Below are 19,910 nucleotides of genomic sequence, written 5' to 3' on the forward strand. Positions count from 1 at the left end.
TCCCTGCTAATGTTACCAATCACCAGTTCTGTGGGAAGATTATGCAAATGAAGAAATGCCCTTGCATACCAATAAACCACTACCTGTTTGCTGTGGACTGTGTTTTACTTATTTGTTTGCCCCTTGTCACAGATCACTAAAAGCTGGAAGAATTCAAGCCTGTTCTCTGCTTCCAGTGTCTCCCATGTTTTGGTTGCACTCCAAAACATCAATTCCCTTTTAATTAAAGACTATTTGGATCCTAGGAAACTGTTAAAATATGCCAGTGTTCTTCTAATCTGAGAGGCAGGCAACAGACTGTAAAAACCTGCTGGTAAGAGTCCAAGAAACATTTTAAAAAATGTAAAGGGAGTTTTACCCCACTCATTCAATAGAGACACAGGCAGATCGACCAACAGAGGGAGAGATCAGAAATCTATTTTTTCTCGTACATACAGATGCTTCATTAGATGAACTGCACACATTCTTTAAGAGCCCAAATATAAAATACTCAGAACGATATATGGAATCTCTCCATATTTGGTCAGCAAATCTGCTAAGAAGTGTTGCAATTTCATGCTTCTAATTGAGGGCTAACAGCACAGGATTTAATGAACCAGTTGTAGCAGATCATCCAGAGTTCTGCTTTTAGGTATAAAATCATCTGGAACCAAATTTTCAAAGACAGTGTTGTTTGCTTGTTTGTTTTGTCAGCATTCTGTGAAGTATTTCACTACAGATTATAGAAAGAAAAACATCATCCACAAGCAAAACAAAGGTATTAGATTAGGACTCACTCCAATTGCATGCTATTTTTTTCCTTAAAGTAACTGTCACTTCTGGAGTCATTTGAATATTTACCTCAATGTAAGAGCGTACAAAGTCAGATTCTTTGAGTGCAGCTGCTAAAGGATGTAGGCAACAGAAAAGAGTAAAGCAAACAGCTCTGCTTTCCATAGCTCACTAGCAGAGACACATCAAGTATTTAATGACTGCCATTGGTTTGGCAATTTCTAAATTCCCATGTAATTATTATAAAAACAGTGTAAAAACAAATTAAACAGGTCAGAAGGATGATAAGGTAATGTCAAACAGGCCAGTCTTACCCCCTCTTAATAGGAAAGGCCCATAAAGATATGTTTTAGATGTTGGACAAACATATTTTTTCCTCATTCGAAGTGTTTACATATCACAAAATGAAGCTGCCACTTCAATTGATAAAAACCTTATTAAGAAGTCTCTTGGTTGTACCTGAGGTTGTACCCAACCACACAGAAATGCTAAGGTGAGCATTTGCCTGGCAATAGCTAGGAATAGTTGGTTAAATATTCTCCAATTCACAGACACAAATGCAAAACTGAAAAATATTGCCCATGCTCAGGAAAACAGCTCCTCGGGTGTGTTATCTCAGTGCTACAAAGGGGAGTGTTACAGTCCTGCAGGTTCAGGTTACCTAGAGCAACAGCACTGCTATCCCATACTCTTGGATACCACACTATGAAGGATGAAGCAGTTCTTTCTGTGATTCTTCTCTGTTGCACGACTAGGCACTCACCCACCTGCCGCTGCCAGCCAGTGCTGCACAAAGTCATCTGGGGACGAGAACGCGCTTTAAAAGGAAAAAATCAGCCAGCTTTGCAAGACCTTGGCTGGGACTCAGAGCCTCTGGAACAGAGTTTAAAATCTACCCCAGTCCTGGCTACAACAGCACAGAAAATGAATATGTTCAGGAGAACAGCTGCTCTCTGTTTTTTCAATAGTGTCAGACATGTCCTTTAATGATGGAGCATGTGATAGGTATCATGAAATTTGAGCTTACACTTTAAAAAAAATCTCTAATTTTTAGGGCAGCAAAAATTAGATTCTCTTTCCACTTAACACGCACAGAGTTGTACTCTAGAATCAGTAGCAACAACAAGAATAACAAAACCTGAAGCAATGGCAACAACTTTTGTGACTGAGATTCACTGAAAAATGTTTGCACAACATTTGTGAATGCCAATGTTACTACTTCTTTTCTAATCCATTAGCAGAGAGGTAGAAGCCCACTGGGATGAGTTCTTGGAGACAATATGTAGATAAATTCCTATTGTAAAAAAGGAAATATCAAGGGCAGAAATGTCAACAGAAGAGAAACAAGAGACCCAGGAAACTGAAGAGAAAGAAGTAGGGGTGCAGTAAAACTCATAAAGCAGAGTTCACTTTGTAAAGAAGTGGTGCCATGTGGGACAAGAGCACACTTAGAAAATAACTTCACAGCAAGGCTTAGGTCTTCTTTAGTTATATAGTGTTACTGAACACTGAGAAAAGGTAAGGAACTGTAAAGGTTGCTTATGGCTGTTTTGATGTTCTGTATGATAAGCTTTTACATAAAGACATCCACTGCTTTCCCCGTGCAGCTGCAACACTTCTGATCATCACACCAAGAGACAGCTCAATGCCAACCACTTCACAAACTTCCTGTCAGCAAGGATGGAAGTTCCACTTTGACCACAAAAGTGCTGATAACACCCCAGACCACAGATAGATTTTGTCCATAGGCTGTGTTTGATGCCCTGAAATGTACCAAGACATCACTGCCAAAAGTGGCATGTGCACAGGACATGACCAGAGAAAACATAATAATTCCCCAAAAATCTAAGGTAGTACAGGCCTAAAGTTATATTTGATGGGTAGCATGCTACAATTCTTTAAAATAGGAAGATAGAATATATTTACTAATTCCAGTCTTACAAGTAAGTGATATTATAATCTATAGAACAAGTCTTTCCAGTCCATTCAGATCCTAAATTAAAGATGAATATTCAAGATGTTTGGGAAATTCATGGCAATGTTTTCAACTTAATTTTCTTTGTAAGAAGCACAAGAGTAATACAACTTTGAAGCTTAATTAGCTCAACATTTTAACCAAATTGGAAGTAATAATTTGTTTCTTCAATTTTCAGACAATTTATAAAACTGACAAGATAATCTCCTGGCCAGATGGAATGGCAGTACATTCAAGGTAAATGTGAGCAAAAAAGTTTGAAGAAAATATTACCACAAAACCTTGTCACTTTCTATGTCTCATTGTGACAATTTTCTGAGATTCTAAGAAGTTCAAATAACACCCTCAGTCTTTAAAAAAAAAAAAAAAAAAAAAAAAAAAAAAAGTATTTTTACACATGGATGCACTCTATCTCCAGTTAGGACTGGACATTTTACTCTAGCACTGTTTTGCCATACCTGTAAGTATAGTCCAGTGGCCAATACAGCATTGTATTGTGAGCACAGACAGCTTAAATGGTGCAAAGCCACACATGCAGCATTGAGGTTCATACACTCTGTGATCATATTCAAGAGGTTCTACTGAAACCACTTGCTATATGAGCTTCATCATTACAAGACCTTTTTCCCTGTACCCTGAGCCAAGGGAAGACAGAAACACTCAGATGAAGACATGATTCCTGCAGATTCAGCCTCAAACTGTCCATTCTGTAAGCAATTCTTACATTTGATTTTTCTCAACCAGAATATAAATAAATACTGTTCTTTACACACACACACACAGTTTTGACTTTAAACATTGTTTGACTTTGAAAATAGATTTTTCTATGATAAGTCATTCCAAAATGAAGAAAAAGTTTTTATTTTAAAATGGTCTGTTTTGGTGTTATCTTAAGGACATTTCACTCACAATTATTATTGATATTAAAAATAAAAAGGTTGAATGAAAACAGCATTTTCTGATAAGAAAGTCTCCCACGCAAATTCTTCTGCCTAGTTCACCTGGAAAATCCCTCAGATTAGTGCTAGGTAAAGAGTATAGATACCTGTGAGTGTTGGCCTTAAACATCCAGATTAAGAAAAGCACAGACTGAATATACACAAAGGAAACAAAAGAAAAGTCTTAGAGTAACAAACATATTAAGGCTTTTTTTTTTTTTTTTTTTTTTTTTTTTTTCTCTCTCTATGTGCAGAATAATAAATAACATATTTTCACAAAGTTTCTGGAGAAGGACATCCTGTCTCTCAGGTCTCCTAGCACACAGCTGAACAATTTGGCAACCACAAACTGCTATATTTTGTGACTTGGCTATAGAAAAGATATACTGCATCTTTCCCTGCATAGTCTCTCCTCATGTACACTTCAATTTCCAAATCTCTTCAACTCAACTGCAAGTTTAGTTTCCAGAAAAAGAATAATCAGGTCTCTTAACAAATAGCCTGTCAAATGGCTATGTTTCAAAGGAAATGTTCAGCCCAAATTTTGTAGGCACAAATAGTCTAGATAATTTTTACAATGCATTTGGAACTTGGAGGTATTTTGTAAACTATGTAGAAGCTCTAAATTAATACCCCATTAATCCAAATTTTTTGCAGTTCTTCCATCACTAACTATTACCACCATAAACACCAAGTGAAAAAAGCAAATCTCTGCAGAATTCTGTTTTCATTCCTTCATTACTTTACATTTATTTCCCCCCTGGCCACATGTATGGTCATTTTCAATACATCAGAGACACACAAAACTAACGTTCAATTTCCCTTCCATCCTGGAGTCTGTGTGTTTTTTTTTTTCAGTGATGTAATTTTTTTTTCTCCCACGTACAGATATTCCCAAGGTTTCCACCCCATCTCCCACCTCTCCAAAGGATAGCTTATTGAAGGTCAAAACAAGTACATTCTGCCTTGACAGAATCTCAGAGAACCTTTCATTCAGTGCCTGGGAATGCACAGGTTTTCAGCTTAAAAGTTAACTTTCAGGTAACTTATAAATGTAAATTCAGAAAAGTATCATGATCTTTTTCTTCCTTTCTTCCTTCCTTTCTTTTTTTTTTTTTTTTCTTTCTCTTTGCAGGATCCAAATGTCTGTCATTTCACACCCAGTGAGGATTGAAATACATTCTAATATTCTAGAGAGCCTGAGCCAGAAGAGGATTTATTTTTTCCTTGTTAAGAATATTAAAAAAAAAAAAGGGGGGGGGGGGGGGGGGGGAGGGTATGATGGTGGGGGAGCTCATATTCTATCTTACAAAAGCTAAGAAACTTACATTTGTGTAACTTGACTCCAGCTAGAATTTTAAAATCATTACAAATTTAGTTTGCCAGTGGGTCAAAGAATAGGCAGGGTGGACATGAACAAATTTTCTTCATGAACAAAATAAAGACATAAGCAATAAAGAATAGTAGGCTAGTCATGAAGGATAATTAAATTTCATTATCAAAAATAGTCGATACCATATTTAGGTCTTCAGAGAATCTCTTCAGAGAAAACAGGAAATTTAAAGATATCCAAAGACAAAAGAATAACTTTCTTCAGAATGTAGCACAGGCAATGTGATATGAATTGCAGATCTGGCTTTTAGGAATATTCTAGCTTAATGTAATTTGTCATGACCTGTAGTCAGTAGGGTATTCCCTTTCATCTCTGTAGAGTGGTTTACAATTTTGGAACAGCTACTTTTCTTAAGAACTGCTAGACTGCCACTTTATAGATAAGATCAGTTCCATAAGCAGTACTATCTAAACCAAGAAGGTAGGTTTCACTACTTGTTAGTAGTTCTTATACTCAAATGATTAAAATACGAACTCCAGATACAGAAAATTAGTTCACATGCAACTTGTGAATTTTATATGCACTTTTTAATCTTGAATATTTGATTCTAATAGCCTATATTTATTCCCATGTTATTCTTCATGGACAGAAATATAACATACAACCAAATAACGTGATGCCTGTTGAGAATTTACTGCTCAGGAAATCTGTGTTCTGACCACTTGTAGTTTCAGAACTCAGTTTCTTTTGAATTTTTGTAATGCTTTCCCCCCATCCAGAAGGGAAAATGAGGATCTTAAGACAAAGTGTTTTCAACTCCCGCATCATTCACAGACTTTTTTGGAGACTCCTTTCACCATATAATAATCTCATATATATTTTAAAGTGAGGATATCCGCCTTTAAACACAATATTGTTTCATGTAACTTCCTCTTATTTTCAGAAAGGGAAGAAAAAAAAGGAACTGATAAAATATTTGTATTAAATATACAAATAAATATCAGAACAGGATTTCAGCCACATCAGCTGACTCTCTGGAGACAACTTGAGTCAACTCAAGTCGACTGGAGTCAACTACACTGTGTAGCAATGTAAGCCTTTTTCATAGGTTTTGCTGTTAGTAATGTTAACAGTTACTAGTCACTTTGAAGAGGATGAATGCAACACTGTCTCAGCTGCAGAGATCTGGGAGTAATTGATTTTTCAGTTCACTGGCCAAACCAAAAAAAAAAAAAAGAAAAAAAAAAAAAAACAATTAGAGGAGAAAAAGAAACCAAACCACTGTGTCAGCTGAAACATTTCTTGTACCCCAAATGAAATTTCTTATTTCGTACTTAGATACTTAACCCTTTTTATTAGTTACATTTTGGCAAATTTCAGTCATCCAAAACCAAACAATTCAAAACTACTTATTACTAAAATGTTTTCTTGGGTCCTCATCTCTTCCTCCGTTTTCCTCCCTCCCTCCTTTTTTTTTTTTTTTCTTTTTTTTTTTTTCTTTTTCTTTTTCTTTTTTTTTTTAAGTAAAATTCTTCCAGTTTGGCACAAATCAGTACCCACTATTTATTTATAGAGTGCATTTTTCCACACATACAGTATTCACCTGGAAAATTTGATTCAGCTCTGGCCACTTGCTGCTATTCAAAGCATAATTTTGTCTAGAGACAATATTTATTCTGTGATTCTTGCAAAGTGAGCTAGTTTAGAAAAAGAATTCTTTATTATTAGTTTTAGCAGCCTCTGGCTATGCGTCATATTCAAAGGTTTTTAAAGTCTTACAAAGTTATACACACAAAGGTTTTTAAAGTCTTCTCTTTCATACTTAAAATATTTTTTTTTAAAATGTAAAATTGTATATCCTGTCACAAGGTTTTTGACTGAAAAATGTACACCTAAGGGAGTAGATTTTTCTTTCAGTTATGTAGAAGCCTAAAAAACTGTTATCATGGTGCAGGACTGGGAAAATCCAGAGACAAATTTTCATAAATACCCTGGTATCTGTTAATTCCTTTAATTATTGTCCTTACAATAATTAAAGGTAAAAAAGCTCAGGTCCCCACTCCCTCTTTGCTGCCTTATTCCTTCCTACTTCCCTGTCTTTATCCATCTGCATTAATAGAAAGGTATGTCTGGCTTACCTGGACCCAGCCTGTCTGAACGGGATCAAAGTGCAGACCATACCCTCTCTACGCTACAAGAAAGCTCGTGTCAAAGCCTCCCCTAGGTATCACCCTCTCATCTCATACCTAGATGTTTTGTTTGGGCTATGGCCCAAACAAAACACTTTACCAATTTAAATATTTTTATTAAATAAAATCTACCAGAAAAAACATGATCTGAACTTCAGTAATTAACAGCATCTAACTGAATTCCATTAAGTTGCTTCAGGCAACATCTTCTATGGATTATAAATTGTGCAAGGGCAGAAGTGAAGCTTTTTATTTTAGCAATAGGGACATGACCTACCTAATTGAGCTCTTCAGAATCCTTTGAGGCTTTATTCCAGTTGGTAAGACAAATTTGGATTATTTCTTTTCCCTATTGGAAGCTGTTGGATCACTGAAAATTAATGATCCAAAATGAGCGTTCTACTTTTTGTGAAGTTCTGTCCATTTCCAAGTAGAAGGTAACAAGCAGAAATTGGCCAGTTTGAACACCTTGTTTATTATCAGCTACCCGTACCAAGTACCAGACATGTCAACTACTAAAGAATCAGACAGTCTGAGACTGCCAGTGTTACGACTTTAGAGAAGGCCAACAAGCAAAACACACATGAACAGCACCCCTCCTCCCTCTGGAGGATGCAGAAGCTTTTGATTTCCAATTGCCTTACAGAACCAAGCCAAATACCCCATAACATATGAAGCAGCCTCCATTTTCTCCATGCAGCTCTGGTATTAATTATCAGGAATTAATTCTCAGGACACTGCCATTTAGCAAGACATCAACTCCAGTGCACAAAGCATAAGTCACCCATTCACTTGGCAGATCAAGGAACTGAACCCTGGGCCCCTAAATTTAGTACTATGACCACTTCAGCATCCTTCCCTAATTTTAGTCTAATAGTGAAATGAACACACTTTCACTCAGATTCAAGCAATTTCATGATAGCAGAGACGACATCAAAACCTGTTCATCCTTCCTAGCCATAATACTAGATGGAAGATTGGTGGATTAGTAAATCCACATCTGAACTAATAATCCTCTTTCTTTCTGGTAAAATATGTATTCCTAGTCCCATTCTGAAGTTTCTTCTGCTGCTCATGTTTTATACAACTTTATGTTTTCTTTAGTAAGAAGGTGAATCCAAGAAAGTGAAAAGCCTGTCGTGCCATGAGTGAGCTAGAAATACATAGTATTATCCTAATATTCTTAATACCACACACTAATACAAGGCCAGAAAAGTTTGCCTGAATTTCAAATAAAAACAGCTTTTTTTCTTCTCCTTATTATAAGGCCTTCATTTTCTTCATTTTTTTGTCCTTATAAGAAGGACATCGAGGTGCTTGAGGGTGTCCAGAGGAGGGCAACAAAGCTGGTGAGGGGTCTGGAGAACAAGTCTTATGAAGAACAGCTGAGGGAGCTGGGATTGTTCAGTCTGGAAAAGAGGAGGCTCAGGGGCAACCTTATTGCGCACTACAGGTACCTTAAAGGAGGCTATAGTGAGGTGGGGGTTGTGCTATTCTCCCACGTGCCTGGTGACAGGATGAGGGGGAATGGACTTAAGTTCCACCAGGGTAGGTTTAGGTTGGATATTAGGAAAATCTTCTTTACTGAAAGGGTTGTTATGCATTGGAATGGGCTGCCTAGGGAAGTGGTTGAGTCACCATCCCTAGAGGTCTTTAAAAGAAATTTAGATATAGGGATTAGTGATACAGTTTAGTGGAGGACTTGTTAGTGTTAGGTCAGAGGTTGGACTAGGTGATCTTGGAGGTCTCGTCCAACCTAGATGATTCAGTGATTTTGTGATTTTGGCTCGCTATTCCCACATAAAGCAGCTATCCACAGTGTGATTTCCAGCCCACATTAGGGATGTTTACATTTAGATTCAAGTTAAGTGGATCTTCAGTTGTGTAGGAAGAGTTCTTTTTTTTCAGAGTAGGACTAACATCTGATGAAGTCGGAGGAAAGACACAACATTGCAAACATGCATTTTCCACAAATTTGCATGTACACTGGTCAGATACTTCTGCTGATGAACTTTTCTGACTGTTAGACTGACTGCACTGTTATTGACACTGTTTCTGTGGATGTCTCCTAACCAGCTGGTCCGAACATGAGGTTGGCAGGCTCTGCTAGAGAACTGACCAGATACAGGCCTAGCAAAAATGTCCAATTTAAATTGAGTATTTAACCACAGGGAAGAAGCTGCTGAGGGGCATTAAGAATTACCCTGAAGTGTGTTCCCCTGGGATCATGGTTTTAATAGATACTAACCACAACTTAAAAAATTCACCATAAATAAATAAAGAAAAAATACAATCATCGGCCAACTATTATAAAATGGTATTATTTTTTAAACTTTACACTTTCTGACATTTAAAAATCTTTGACCTGGCATATTCTGCAGTTGGATTTTTCTGATGTTTTCATAAAGGTCATGTTTATGGTATAATAAGCACAGATTTCCAAGGGTTATTAATCAGAAGAAAACTGTATTGCAAACAGATTTTCAAAGAGTTTTTCATTTTTATGATGAATATATTAGTAATTTTTAAGTGCTATTTTTCAAAAGCATGCTTGGGAAAGAAATAACGATTAACTTCTGATATCTTTACTTTAAATGAAACAAGCATACAACTGAGACAAATACATAACTAATATAATGAAATGGACACACTCCACTAGCAAACTCTGACTACACAGGTAGTGCTATGCAGCAATGCCTCTTTCATTTAGCACTGGAAAAACTCAGCGTCACCAATTCTTATTAAAAACTGACTAGAAATAGTTTTTATATATTTTAACTGCATAGTGCAAGCATAAATAAAACTGAATGTCAATTTCCTCTGCTAGTTGTCAAACCACTGTTGTTTTATTGGAAAAACAAAACAAAACAAAACAAACAAACAAACAAAAATAAAAACAGGTAGGTAGACTTGGGAAGCAATCACATTAAAAGAATGACAAACTTGAATTCAAAGGAGCGATGTCAAAGCTGGTTTCAGGGTGAGAGAGGGTGAGAAGCAGTGAGAGAGTTGCCGAGAGAAGAGTGATGGAAACTCTATGGTTATGTACATCCACTTGGCTGTTGTTATTAGAGGTAATACGCAACAAGGGACATGACCTTTTGTAGCCCTATGGATCTATGCCACATCTGCATGGACTGGTGAAAAATTATTGAATTACTTTATAGTTCTTTTATACATAGGCCAGCCTATGTACATAACAAAAATAAATACTTACTGAAATAGAGACAATTTGTTCATTATTCTTTCCCACGCATAAAGACATTAATTCTTATATTTCAGAAACCAACATGTTTCTGAGGTATGCACCATTTTCAGAATTTTGATTCACAAAACCAGCCCACATACATGTTAAAAATTATTTTGGTTATGGTCTTTCACAAATAGACAAAAGAGTAAGTGGTACCATTTCTTGCTCAACATTAACAGAGAAAAAGTAGAGAGGACCAAAAGTACAGGATGTACAAACAGATAATGAAATACAGCCACAGACACATTAGACAGCTGTGCATTTTAAAGGATAGTCTCTTGAACATAAAGCACTATTCAGTTCATGGTGGCTTGAAAGATACTTGCTAAGATAAATTATATGTAATTTCATTATTTTTCCTACATGCATTCCTAAATTAAAAATACTTCAAGTTATTTGACTCAGGAACTTTTCACACCAATAAGATTCCCACTCTGAATGAAGTACCTGAAATTCTAAAAGAATAGTAAACCAAACCAGCAAGCATGAATATTTTTCATACTATTCTTTCTATGGATTAGAAAGAACAGAAAAAAAAAGTAGATCACATGGTCTGATTGTCTCTAACCCCCAAACCATTACTTTTCATAAAGCCTCCACTACACTTTAATGACACTAAACCAGTTCAGCCCTCAGGAGATAGAGCTGTTTGGGGGGGGGGGGGGGGGGGGCGGAAAGCCTGAGGTTCTGTCCATGGCCAAGACTTTCTGGAAAAAGAAGATGATGAAAAATTGAAGTTATCCTAGCAGGCAACCTGTGCTTTGTGTAGAGAAAGGAAAAACAGACAGTTCTTGGCAGTTTGTTCCTCCCACAGAGATAGGGAAAAAGAGGGATAAAATGTAGTTAACTGTTAAGGTTGAGACTTACTAGAGCAGAATGTCCTCTCAAAATACATGCACTGTGTCCAGCAATGGCTAACAAACATGTCCAATTGCACTCTAGGGAGAGAAATATCCTATTTATCTTCCTACCTCCTGCTTGGTACCACCTGAATATCTGAAGATTTGATTACAGTCGTTCCCTTCAGCGTTAAGCAGTTGACCTCATCTTACATCATGCTGTCTTAAGATGAGAAATCAGATGTTGTTTTGTTGCCCCATTGTCCAAAATTGAAGGTTAACTACACTTACTGCAATATAACAAGTTGGGCACGCATGTAAAACAAAAATATATATGTAAAACAAAAATTCGTTAGAATCATAGAATCATTCAGGTTGGAAAAGATCTGTAAGATCATCTAGTTCAACCTTAAACATGCACACTAGCAGGACAGCAGCCCTCCAACAGGAAAAAACGAGTCATTCAATTCACCACAAATTGGAAATTATCACCGACTTTCTTAGAATCTTTGCTTTGCTGTGCTCATCAGCACACCAGCCACTCTTCATTTGTTGGATAAAGACTGGGCCTGCAAATGAACAGTAGTTCTGGATTGCAGTCCTGAGTGATGAGTTCAGCAAGGGGGCAACCATGAAAGGAGAGCAGGTGCTGATAAAGCATAAAGCCCTCAAAATGATGTTAAGGGCAAGGAGTTAGGATATTTTGGAGAGGGGATGAATGGAAAGGAAGCAAAGGGAAGCTAAGGGGAAGTAAGGCAGCAGACAGAGAAAGAATGGAAATAAAAGAATAGTAAGTTGGAAATAAATGGGAGAAATATTGGCTAGAGTTAAGTAAATGGATGGAGAGTCTATGTTTATGGAGAGTCTATGTCCAGACATAATTTATGGAGAGTCTATATCCAGACATAACTAATATTTAATTATTTAAGCATGTAACTGTATTGTATCATGAAAATATGAGCATTGTTGCCAAAATAATCCATTGCAATCAGTCACTGCTTTTGCGCAATGTAATTTATTATTTTTTTTTTTGATACAGGGATACATGTGCCATGTGACATGCTGGAAAGCATCTAGGTTTTAATTCATAGTGTGTCTTCATAAGTAAATGTTTACTTTTCCTAAAAAAATAATAATAATTAAAAAAAACACAACATATTATACCTTCATAGATGCAGTTATAATCAAGAAGATAGCTACTCTCCAAACTCCATAAAGTTTCTGTATTTTAAAAAGCATAAGCAAAAATAGCCACCATGATGCAGTATAACAGACAAAAATGTATAAGAAAGTTTTATTAGGACCAGTTAAGATAACATTGATTTTCCTGTTTATGACAAAGATCATATGATCATATTATACAGTGTTCTGTAAAAGCGTTGGTCCATATATGCTAATGGAGTGGGGTCCAAAAATAGACCAGTGAAGACTGTTAAAGATGCCAGTGAAATGTCTTCCCACAAATATTTTATGGCATGATTAACTTCCTCCTGCTGTCTACAACAGTAGTCTTGAGCACCAGAGCTCAGGGCCACTGAAATCATTTATGAAAAAAAAAATAAAATAAAAAAATTACTAACCAAAGGCACAGGGTCTTGAAATATAATTTGACTAACTCCCTGAACACCTACATGCTCCACTGCATAAACAGGTTACCTGCATTCTCACTAGCAGATCCCAGACACGACCTTTCTGCAGAACAGAAAAATGTGACAGATCAAGCTACCCCGAATTCACTTTTATAAAGCTGTCTCTTCTTTTTCTATTATAGGGGACCAATTTGAAAACATGGAAAAAAAAAGTTTGAAAAATTTGAAAGCCTGGAAGAAATAAGAATGTCAATCAGGCTTTGGTGTTTCCACATGCCCCTGCAAGAACAAAGTTACAGATTAATAATCATAACTATTCTTCCACAGCATGTTGACTGATCTTTTTCTTCAGGATGCCATTGATTGTGAACAGGAGAGGGAGGGAAAATGCTTGTTGTATTTAACTTTTTTTTCTGTGTTGAAAAGTTCTTCAGAATTTGTCTTTTATGCACATCTATATTTAAGCCACACTCTTGTGCGTAGTTACTATGGAAGCAAACCTTTTTAAAATTTTTAAAAACTTGAAGAAATCAAGGAACTATGTATTTTAATCAAAGTCCTATATAAGTCTGCTCTACGGGTCCCCAGTGCCTCAGAAAAAAAGTCCCAGTGTTTGGGCTGTTGACTAACTGGGATACTTGTTCTATAATCTCTTTTCGTAGTGGTTTAAATTTGTGTAAATGTGTATTCACTTCACGAAGGAATTTAGCTTGGGTTTCCAGGACCCAACAAAAATCCCTTGACCACAGGGCTAGCGTCTTTCTGGGAAAGTGAATACATTCTTTTTCAGTGGAGAAGTTCTAACAAACTGGCTATTTATAAATAAAGGCTATGGAAACTTCAGTTTTGGCAAGCTTACACCTGTTAGAGCTGTTTTAGTCAGATGCTTTGAGAACTGGAATAAGTGGTAGCTGGTAGTTTGACTGTCCATCTTTTGATACCTGTGGAAATACTGGAGATCCTGGTTTTGTATTTTTGTGTAAAATACGCCTGTAATTTCAAAAAAGTTTATTAAGCAAGGAGAACTATCTCCTGTCATACTCTATAGGTGGGGGGAAAACACCACTGCTTTTGCAGACAAGACGCAAAGGACAAAAGAAATGTTTGCCCTATTTTCCAGAAATGCAGGCATGTCAGGCCTAATTTATTTAAGCCATAACATGTTGGATGCTCCAGGCTGCATCCACAGAACTAGATAAAGGCATGTCCTCCACAGATTTAATGAATGGGAATCCCTGCCCCTGGCTAATATAAATTGTGCTCATTGGTGGGTAATTCTATTGATTACATTCCAGTTAAAATTACACACACAAGTTTTCAATAAAGTAGCATAAACTATTCACCAAAAGCTAGACATAAAGAAATATGAACACATTATTGGGTTAAGTTATATGACTTATTTATGATTTTTTTGCTTTTCTGTATCTCATCCACATTTTTCTCGAGTGCTTTTCTATCCTGTGACATAAAATTGTTTCATGATAAATTCACATGTTGTTATTCATGCCATTCAGAACTTTTTCCTCACGCAAAAAGCAAAGTAATTTTTATAGATTCTGACACAGATTTTGCCATAAGGTTTTCTGTGTTGACTACACAGCTGCTATCTGTAAAGAAAAAGCTACAGGACAGTATCATCTATATCTTTGATTACCATTTTATAGGGGAGAACTTCTAAAACTAATAAATAATAAGTAACAATAAAAACATAAGTAACAAAAAAAATGGCAGTGCTTGCTATAAAAGGTTGAAAGGAATGGTCTGCCCTCTACATTTAGCACACTGATGTGCAAATATCACTGCTGACTACAGATGGCAAAGTATAGTGGAAGGAGCAGATACCATTCATCTGCATTTTTATATAGGCCAGGAACAGCCTAAAACCTCTGAAGAAAGAAAAAAATTATAAGATCTCAAGTAATAATACCTTTCCTGGCCTGCTCTTCAGTCAGCCTAGGTATATTCTGGTCTTGTATCAAGGCACCTTACAACAATATAGTCTTTGTCCTAGGAACTAAACATAGGATAAGAATATAACACATTTTAAAAACTTTTTTAGGTAATCCCCTTTTTGCTCATGCAATCACACTGTTCAAAATATTTACTTATAGCCCTATATAGCTATTAAAAACTCACATTGTGTATACTTCAAACTCAGGTTAGACATTCACCATTTTCTCTCCTTCGGTTATTAAGTCTAGAATTCAGCATTTCTTGCTGAATTCCCAGCTAAAAATATATCTTGAAACAGGTCTAATATAAAAACAAGTCCCCTCAAACATGTCAATTCATTCAATTCAAAGACTTTTATCTACCTCCTTCCTAAGGTGCTCAAAGAAATAAAATAAAAAATAAAGCCTTGGGAATAACAGACCATCACTCCACAGCAAAAGAAAAGGTCTCAGTTAACATGTTTAGTTTTAAGTCCCTCTCTGCTAGAAAGACAAAACAAAATAGAAGACTAATGTTGGTTCTGCTAAGTAGCACAGTTATATGAGAGTCACTAAAGCAATTGCATTTTTGGAAGGCATTGCTACCAGACCTTGAAACCACGATGCAATTCAATACAGTTCCAATAAGAGAAAAATTTCTGTGCAGAATTTTCTGATAATCCATGTAGATTACAAGGATCAGAATCACGCAGCTACATAATGTTAACTCTAGGTATTATAATTCCAGATGTTACTCAGTATGTTATGTAAGGAAGTATTTGCTCTGATCCTTTTAATTTATTGTACTGCTTTTCTTTGGTGATTTGGAATGAAGTTAGAATCATCGTTTGACTTCTTTGCATCACATTATGTTACATGTTCCTAATACTTTTGTTACTTTTTCAAATTAAAATAGAGAAGTAATCCACTCAATTTAGGCAACAGATATCTATTTATTTGAATTGTATATCAAATACCTCAAGCGATTACTCAATATGTTTCATTATGAGAGATGAGCAAGTCTCCCCTCTCCAAACCCTTGCACCTTTGAATTTTAATAAATTTGGTATACATGTATTAATCTGATCAAAAGAACCTTACAATATCTGAAAAGCTAAGAGGGCAGGGCAAGCACAAAGAGAGTTGTATGTTGACAAGCTAGATCCCTTCCCCATCCTCCCACTCTACTGCTACAGAGTGGAGGGAACCTAACATACTCTAATCATCTTTGCTTTCCATAAAGAGTAATCTTACGGTACTTTTCCAAGAAAATGAAATTATATTAAATCAGTGAAGTGAGCCAACCAATTGTCAGGTTGCAATAACAATGCTAGTATTTGCTAAGCCACAGAGATATCTCAATCCTTCAAATACTTCTGCATATATTTTACTATCCCAATCCCTCCCATCAATGGAAAGACATCAGAAAAGTTGTTTCTTTTTTAACTCATGAATGAAGAAGTAGTGTCTCTCTCTTATTTGCATGACTCCATCTGACTAAATATTCAAAAGGTTCCATAACAATGAGTTTTCAACAAAAACAAATGCTATTCTACTAAAAAAATAAAATTTAACAGAGTTTGCTCGATTTGAAGGATGACTCAAAGCCTCAGGCTGAAAATGAAGTTACTCTAAGAGTATCACCAAAGATGTACTGAGACTTCCATATTTTCTTTCTGATGTCACATCTTTCAAAAAGAATGGGATTATTCCAGAGACAAAAATATACTTCTTGGATCAAGACATGGCATTAAAAGAAGCATAAACTTACTGAAAAAGATAGCGTTGGGAAAAAGAGGCCTATCTCTGCCCTAGTTTAACTCCACTGACTTAAGGATTAGTCTGAGCTGTAATACTAAAGAACAGCTATTGCAGTGCACGGAATAGAGGTATCAATTTAAGCAATGAGGCAATTTTGCATATAAGCCTCTAAGAAACCCGAAACCAAACACAGCTTGCCTGTATACGGGTTGCATTCCAACGCCTATGCTCACACCAGTTTTGCAGATCTCGAGTCAAAACCAAACATAAATCAACTGATTCACAATGGAATGTTTTGGGTGTGTTAACCTGAAATTCTTATGAAAATTTTAGTAAGTGTGGGCCAAGTCATGATAAAATTTAAGTTAAGATTTTCACACCCATCTTCAGCACCAAACTACCAATATTGGCAGAGCTATTTTGTCAATGCATCTGTGTTAGGCTGGGACCTTCCACTTTCTACTCTCTCACCTCAAATACCATATATCTGTAACTTCACAGTGGGGTTGCCTTCATTTACACAATACAGAAAAACTTCATTTAGCATCTAAAGAAAGATTCTACAAACCTGTATTTCTGTCTATTTTGTTTCACGTGTACTTGGGGGTAATCTTGGGGGTATATGGGGTAATCTTGTCTGGATAAAGATAGAATTTAAATAGGGAGTGCCAGGATTTCTTTATTATATTCTTCAGACAGCTAAATTATACTTAAAATGGGTTAAGAAGACCTAGAGTGCATACAGTTATTTGGTGTTGCTATGTAGATTCTGTTGCTATCACACGTATGAAAAAATAAAATTCTGCATTTTATTTCTTACTTAAACTACCATTTAAGCTCACAAAAAGCAGTCATGTGTTTAGCCACTTTAGTATATGTAATTGCAAAAGTGGTAAAAGTAAAATGTACGTCTGTGTCCAAGGTCAACCATCAACAGTATTAACGGAAATGTTATGAAGTGCTTAAAGTTACATGTAAAATAATACTGCATGGGGTATGCAAAACAAAGCAATGTAGAGTTCAAATTTAGGTTAGTCCACCGTGCATTGTTTGACACCAATTTTTGTGGAGCATTTCCAAGGCTAAGTCTGATCACAGTACTAAGTCTGTAGACTTGCAATACCAAGGCTGGTGGAGATACCAGAATAGCAAAAAGAGACTGAGCAAGTCAATAGTTGTAATTGTAATTCAGTGTTCAATGGTTTGAAGTGAACAGACCACTTGCTTTTACAATTTTAAGCTGAGAATTTGATTCTTACCAGAATGTTTCTTTCTTGCATCAGTAAGACTTTTCAGTGTTTCCCTATAACTTCCTCAGCAGAAACAGTTAAGTCTTGATAGCTCTCCTACTCCAGCATAGCTCCCTCATTCTCTAGGAGGTTGAGCCAAAACTGATTTATGCAAGGACTTACAGAGGGTATAAGTACAAACTGGATGCTGCAATGCATAGCTTTTAGGTGCCCAACTCCAAATTACAAAATACAGAACAAAAGCTCTCTATACAGGACAAGATGAGAACCTGGAGCATAAAAAGGATAAAGCAGAATACTCCAGAAATCTGTCTCATATTAACCTACTAGAAACACTCCCATCTGCTTCTGGAAATTGTCAGCCCTGGTTTGAGTATGTGGAAGGCACTTCCGTTTGCAAAACACTCAGAACTAAAATCTGCTCCTGTCACCTTAGCCACTTTTATTTATTTATTTATTATTACTATTATTGAAGTTGAGGGACAAGGAATCAGAGATTGTAAATTCTTTTAATATACTAACATACACACATACTTATGTATAATTGTATATAATGTATATATAATATGTGAATATGTATATTATACACCTACAGTACCAATACAGAAATACTCTGACGTAAAAATCCAAATAATCAAACCTCTCTTCAAAGGATTATGAAACAAAGATTCTACAGCTGCATCCCTTAATTCTCTTCTGCTAGTATCTGATGCAAATGCTTATATTTAAATACTGACATCTTATTTACTGTTTTGCCAAATGCCATTATTAGAAGGATAAGCCAAATTCCAAATGGGATGTAAATTAGTCTCTAGCCTTACAGAAGAAAAAAAAGATAAGTCGTTTCATAAATTTTGTGCCAATATTTTTCTCCAGAACTACAATCCATACCTGTATTGGAGACTGAGACAAAAAAGAAACAAACAAAAACAAACAAACGAAAATCTTACAATATCTGGGAAACTAAGAGGGAAGGGCAAGCACAAATAGCCTTTAAGACCCTCATTTTTATTTTTTATAATTAAAAAAAAAAAAAAAAAGCCCAAAAGATTTCTGACATAAAACACCTTGGTGATAACTTTGTCAGTGGACAGGATTTCAGGATTCCTACTCACTGAGAGCCAGGCAGAGGTTGGCATGAGATTTTTCTTAGAGGGCTATGTCACACTGAAACAACATGTAAGGCAACATACTTAAATTGTTTTGCATTAAAACCTATTTTTAAAACTCTTTTCTTAAGTTATTGCTTTTATTTAAAATGCATAGACAATGACCTCTTACCAAGCATGATTCAGTACAGAATTTTATCACTTTCTGCCTAAAATTCACTATAAATTTCAAATCCCCTATTTTTATAACAGCTGAATGTTATTTGGCCATTCCAGAGCGACACATTCAAAAGTCAAACCAATTTTCTAATTACAAATTAAAGTTTCCTTGTCACTAGAATTTCTTACACATATATGATTTTAATAAGCATCCATTGAGCAGTTTCAGGCACACAACTGGGAATGTTAAGATCTTAGGGATTGGAAATGTTCTTCATCCAAATTCAGCTTTTTTCTGGCAAAGCTTCAAACCCACAGAAATGATCATTTGGTATGATTTGTGGTCGTAGACTTGAACAGAGCTGTATGAGGTGATACTCTTAGTAAAATGTTAAGCCTCCTCTGTGTATGTCAGGAAGAACAAGGGGGACCTTATAGAATGAATCATAGAATTATAGAATGGTTTGGGTTGGAACGGACTTTTAAGATAATCTAGTTCCAACCCCTCTGCCATAGGGGTTGCCTATGCCACCCACTAAATCAGGTTGCTCAGGGCCTCATCCAACCTGGTCTTGAACACCTCCAAAGATGGGCCATCTACAACCTCTCTGGGCAACCTGTTCCAGTGCCTCACCACCCTCTGAGTGAAAAATTTCCTCCTAACCTCTAATCTAAATCTCCCCTCTTTTAATTTAAAACCATTTCCCTTGTCCTATCATTATCTGATTGAGCAAAGAGTTGTTCTCCATCTTTTTTATAAGCCCCCTACAGCTTTTCCTTACTGCTGCAGTTGCATTTAACTAGTGCAGGCAACTC

At 36.1% G+C, this 19,910-nt stretch overlaps 1 protein-coding gene across 1 annotated transcript in view; it reads right to left on the reverse strand.

The window, feature by feature from the left end:
- The window catches only part of ZNF385D (zinc finger protein 385D), a 428,814-nt gene that overhangs the window by 135,481 nt on the left and 273,423 nt on the right, over positions 1-19,910 (reverse strand). The window lies entirely within an intron of this gene.

The sequence above is a fragment of the Aythya fuligula genome, chromosome 2 (assembly GCF_009819795.1).
Source record: "Aythya fuligula isolate bAytFul2 chromosome 2, bAytFul2.pri, whole genome shotgun sequence".
In the NCBI taxonomy this organism is placed as follows: Eukaryota; Metazoa; Chordata; class Aves; order Anseriformes; family Anatidae; genus Aythya; species Aythya fuligula.